Consider the following 5,884-nt stretch of genomic DNA (forward strand, 5'->3'; position numbering starts at 1 on the left):
CTCTTATTGCTTGAAATTTCTGGATTTCTGGTTTTATCTTACCTTCCATGTTACCATTCCTCTGCCCCCACCTCTTACTGCTAAAATGGCTGAAACAGAGAAATCCGTCCTCAACAACCTGGCTTTCCCGTCTTCCCCAAATGGTATATCTCACTATCCCCTACTATCCACCCCTGCGAATGGACCACAGCACTCCTGTTCCTCCTGGCTTCTTTTTTCAGCTGCTCTCCCTACTTTTCCTCCTAACCTCCTCCTTGCCTCTCTGCCCTGCCTCAGCCGTATTTGTTGGGAACCTTCTGGGTAATGAGCCCTGGTTTTGTGCTGTGCCCCTTTGCTGGGAATTTCTTCTTTTCTTTCTCTTCTGCTTATCTAAATTCTCTTTATCTCTCAATGTTTGCCTCAAGCTTCTTCTCCCACCTGGCCTTCTTTTATTTTTTGGTGGAAGAAAAAAATTGGTTTATTTAAGAGCCTGCGGTAGCCTGAAAAGATGTGGGACTCTCATCACAAAGACCATATTACTATCTCAGTGCAGGCAGAGGTTTTCTGAGTGGGGAAGGGGAAAGCAGAACAAAGGAAACCTGCAGCGGTTGTGGCTCTCCGTGCCTGTGCGAGTTAACACAGTCTGCTCAGCTAGCTATCTCGGAGCCGGTCATGCGTTCCATCAGGCCTTCTACAGCAATTCCTAAGGATAGTTTTATTTCTCCATTTCAAATTTCTGTAGCCCTCATGGTCAGTAAAATACATACTGCCCTAATCGTATGTCACCTTTTATTGCTATTTATGGTGACTATAAGCCATCTCTTGTCTGCTCGTTGAGAGCATGAGTTTCCTGAGGAAACAGACATGCTGTATCCATCTATGAAACCTCAGCACCTTGCAGTGCTTCGGATATATTTATTGATTGGGTGGTGGATTTGGTACTTTACATGAAATGAAGGCTTTTGAAGGCCAGCATATTTTTGTGTTCCCTCAAATCAAGTCGCTTCCCCCCGCCCCCCGCCTTGGGCTAGGCCTATCAAAACTTGTCTAAGTTGGTCTTTTGGAAACAGAAGAAGGAAGAAGACCATTTGTTTTAGGACAAACCAAGCAAAAAGAAAGAAAAGGTCAGGTCAAACTGAACAAAGGCAAATTTGCCATTTAAAACCAGCAGTCAGATTCCTATGGATGAAGTCATCACCAATCTCCGTGGAACACTGCTTCCGGAAGTCAGGCACAGGCAGTTCCTAGGCCTCTGCATATGCAAGAGCCTGTGGGGCAGAGGAGAAGGCAAGAGGCCGAGAAAGGAACTGAAGGGAGTGGGCAGTGGAGCAATTGCCCTCTCTGTCACCACAAAAGGAATTTGGCAGAGTTGCAGATGCTTCAGGACAGGTAGGTCCATGTATGAGACAGAGCTGATGCTGGTGGCCCCCAAGCCGCTGATGGTTCTACTTCTGCTCTGACTGCTAACAGAATTGCTGCATTTGTGCAGATGCTTCAGGACAGGTAGGTCCATATATGAGACAGAGCTGATGCTGGCCACCAAGCCGCTGATGGTTCTACTTCTGCTCTGACTGCTAGCTCACATTGTTTGCATGACTCCTTTAATTTAAAAACTGCCCAGCCCTGACCGGTTTGGCTCAGTGGCTAGAGCGTCGGCCTGTGGACTGAAGAGTCCCAGGTTCGATTCCGGTCAAGGGCATGTACCTTGGTTGCAGGCACATCCCCGGTGGGGGGTGTGCAGGAGGCATCTGATCGATGTTTCTAACTCTCTATCCTTCTCCCTTCCTCTCTGTAAAAAATCAATAAAATATATTTAAAAAAATAAAAACTGCCCGAAAAATTCCTTTGCCCAGCCATTTGTAGGCTAAAGTGAAGGCTAGGTGAATCAGTCCTTTGGTGAAGGGAACTCTGGGACATGCAGAATATAAGCAGGGCAGGGATTAGAGATGAACAATAATGATGATAAAAAGAGCATTTAGGGGGAACTTAATATGTACCAGAAAAAATGCTAAAAGTGTAACATTATTTAATCTCTCTACAATCTCTGAGGCAGGTACTGCTACTGTACAGAGAGGTTAAGTAATTTGCTTAACATCACATCGCTAGTTTGTGGCAGAACCAGGATTCCTGACTACAAGCTCTAGTATTCCAAGCAGTAGACATGTGATGGCCACCCTTTTCCAAGCAAAATCCAGGACATGTGGCCTCAAATATATTAGTGTCCATTGGGTACAATAGGACTGGATTTTTGCAGTTAGGACTTGAGGAAAATCTGACCAGTAGAGTCACTGGCCTTTAAATATCAGAAGAAAACTACTGTATAGATCATGTTCAAATTTCTATTCTTGCCTCTTTGGAAATAAGGAAATTACACTGTTTATATTTGGAGCATGCCATTAGCGTTATCCTGATTGACCTATTGGAAGTTAAAAATAATTTTGCTGGAGTCCATCAAGTCACTGATAAAAGTATTTCCTGATTGACTTGGTAGAGGTTATTGAAGCTTCCAGCTATAGTTTCCTTTGCTTTAAAAGGGTCATTTAGAGAAGATACATTTTGCTCATAATTCAAACATTTTCACCAATTTTTGAAATGTATATTGAGCTTGTCTTTTTTTAAAACAGAGTATAACTGTATTATTAATGTATTGAAATATGTGAGATGAACAGAAAAACATCATCTCATTTAGTTATTTCTAATTATTTGTACTGTTGGGAGATATTTTACAAAGGAATTATATATAAACAAGACACATTTTAAGCCTGTCTGCAGGGTTGACTTTGTATGTGGAGGGGGAGTAGGAAGATATTTGGAGAATGTGATGTGAAAGTTTCCTACCTAAACTATTTTACCATTGCTCTGACATTGTCTGAAACTGTGGCTAATTTGCTGAATTCCTTTTACAGAAAATAACTGGGTTAAGACATGAATGGGATAAGTGGGAGATCTGAAGCTCTGCCATCTTGGTTTCTTCCGGGGGCTTCTATCTATACCATTTTAATTTATTTATTGACTTATTTTTATACCATTTTTAAACACTGGCAGCCAACACTGGAGATGGTTAATTTCTTTGAAAAAGCAATCACCATCTGTGTACTGGCTGATACATTTTGATCCTATGGAAAGTTTTCATGGGACAGTATGTTTTTATTTATTTATTTTTATTTTTCCTTTTTTTTCTTTTTTTTAATTTTGTTTTATTGCTTAAAGTATTACAAAGAGTATTATATATATATCTCCTTTTTTTCAGTACGTTTTGATAGGAAGAAACAATGGCCTTTATTGAGCACCTATTATATACCTACCACTATATAGGTGCCTGCCATGCATTAGGGCACCTAATAGGTCTGTGTGGTAGTGACTGAGATGAAGAATAGGGAGAACAGTAGTCTAAATCCTGATTAGGAACTGTTCTTAAATAGGCCAAAGGACCTACTTTGGACCCCTAAGTTCATATATAAATCTAACATCTCACGAATTCAAAGGTGAAGAAAGGCTGATCTAGGGAGTCTTATTGTCATTTTATAGTAGCAATTTGCTTAGGGTTTTAGCTCCCAAGTGGTAGAACCAAAATTCATACCAATGCTCCCTATGCCAGGTCTCCTGACTATAAAAACCACATCCCTTCCTTGGTACCTGGGGAGGAAGTAAAAAGTAAGGGGTTAAAACATGGGCTAGTGCAACACATTACCTGGCTTCTGATCCTCCCTCCATCACTCTGGCTAGTCATGAGATCTTGCATGAACTACTCAGTCTCTCTGTGTCTCTTTCCTCAAACGTAAACACGGAAGTGATACTAATAGCATCTATCTCACAGGTCTGTTTCAGAGATTAAATGTTTTACTAGATGAGATGGGCCTGGTACACTATAAACCTTCAATAAATTGAGCTTTTATCACTGAATATTGTTGACAAAGATCAAGTGTAGAGGCCATTCCTGCTTGGTCCTTCGATAGGGCTAAAATGAAGATCGTGGGTGGCTGCTATAGCAAAGGGCACACGCTTCTTGGCCAGTGGTAAAAAGGGAGCACTGACATTGAAGAAAGACTTGCCCATCTCAATATTTTTGCCTGGAAGTAGTCCTGGAAAACTACATGCTTTAAACCCTGAGAGCTGTCAAGTAAGAGCAAATTGTGAGCATTGGTTGAGTTTATTCTTAAAGTTATTATTAAAGGAAGCAAGATTTATGTAAAGAAGACAGAGATCCAATGGTAGGTAACAAGCTCCAGTTCTGATGAGCTGAGTTCATTCTATCAGACACCCATGAAATTCCATGGAGTAGAGTGGGTTCTAGCTCTCAAGTAGGCAGAAGAGAAGCTGCTCGATAACTTTACCTACTAGCTTTTGAAATATGTGTTTTACTGACTGTCTTTCAAAGATAGGAAAAGTGCCTTCTGTTTTTTTTTTGGGGGGGGAGGGGTAATACACCACAGATCTCAGTATTATATTGCATTATTTATGAAGCTTTAATTTTTTTTTTTTAGTTTCAGCTGATTGAAGACTCCTTGCTTTAAATGGAGATGCAAGGAACAGATAGCCTTTGAAACCCATTTTAAACAGTAATTCTTTGTAAAATAATCCAAATTGTAATTATAAAAGCATAGTAGAATCCAACAATTAATCTGTAGGGTTAATCTGCTACTTATTGAGCCATTACTCTAACTCACTACATTAGGTATTGAGGATGCAATGGTGAGAAACTGCCCTCAAAGAGTTTATATAGCTTAGTGGGGGAGAAAAAGACGTTGCAATAAATTACAGCAAGATATATGAAGTGTCAAAGTTAAATGTACAAAGGGCTAGCATCGGAAATAACTCTCTGGGAAAAGTTTTGAAAGCCCCACTAAAGAGAATCTTACTAAACTAAGAGTTTCATCAGATGATCACGAACTATGACTACCATGTAGAAAAAATGCAGTCATTCTTCAAGGCTAGAAAAGATGTCAAACTCGGGAGAAGTATGGCGGTGAACTCCCAATCACCCCTGTGCCAATTAGCTACGCCACAGGACTTAGCAATGGCTCTCTCCAACCCATTGTAAGATCTGCTGACATCTCAGCTCTCTCTCTTGCTACCAAGGCCACTTCTGAATCATGCCAGTCCAGGAGAAGGGCTAGTTTTTTCATAAACTAGCTATTGTAGGCGTATATGAATTATTCCATTTCCCATTTGACATCTACAAATCAGTCATCACTTCCATTAGCATGGAATATCAGTATGTTGGATAGCAGCTTTTTAATACATGATAAGCAACTGGTAAACTGAGGTAGCAGTTGTTATTGAGTTGTTATGGAAGGAAACAAAGCCCACAGATATCTAAATGGAAAAGATTACTCAAGAAGTAAGGAATTGGCCAAACGTGGTCGCAGGGTCTTCCTCCCCCAAGCTGCAGATGAATCATTTGAGCACTACAGAATGATAGGCTCCTGAGAATTTCAGGCTGCAAGGCTGCAGAAACGTTAAAGATTGCTCGTGTGTGTGTGTGTGTGTGTACGCTTATATATCTTTGTGGTTAAATATGTGTATATACATATGTAGGCATGCATATATATTTGTTTATTTCTAAGTGTGTATTAATGTGTGTGCTATAAATATGTGTGGATATATTTGCATATGTGTGACAGACCAGACAGGCTGGAAAGTGTAAGACTTCTACTCCTCACAGGCTCTATCCTCCCATACCCACCCCTCCACACCAACACACTAAAGCAGAAAGGATGCTTGCGACCTGAGGCTGCATTAGAAAGTTTGCAGCTCGCTGAGGATTTCCCATCGGGGAACCCCATTGATTCCCTGCAGGATGGTGGGCTTAAGAAGTCTGTCCATTCCCCCAGGAAGACTGGGCAGCTGCTGACACGCAAGGCTGAAGCCGGCCGGTCCCCCTCTCCCCCACCCCCTCCCAGTC

General features: G+C 41.2%; 1 protein-coding gene across 1 annotated transcript in view; it reads left to right on the plus strand.

The window, feature by feature from the left end:
* The first annotated feature begins 1,349 nt into the window (after positions 1 to 1,349).
* The window catches only part of TMEM117 (transmembrane protein 117), a 456,029-nt gene continuing 451,494 nt past the window's right edge, over positions 1,350 to 5,884 (plus strand). Inside the window, exon 1 of the mRNA XM_005881702.2 lies at positions 1,350 to 1,368. The gene's annotated coding sequence lies outside the window, so the exon portion shown is untranslated. The remainder of the gene's footprint in view (positions 1,369 to 5,884) is intronic.

This window comes from Myotis brandtii, unplaced genomic scaffold (assembly GCF_000412655.1).
Source record: "Myotis brandtii unplaced genomic scaffold, ASM41265v1 scaffold686, whole genome shotgun sequence".
NCBI lineage: Eukaryota > Metazoa > Chordata > Mammalia > Chiroptera > Vespertilionidae > Myotis > Myotis brandtii.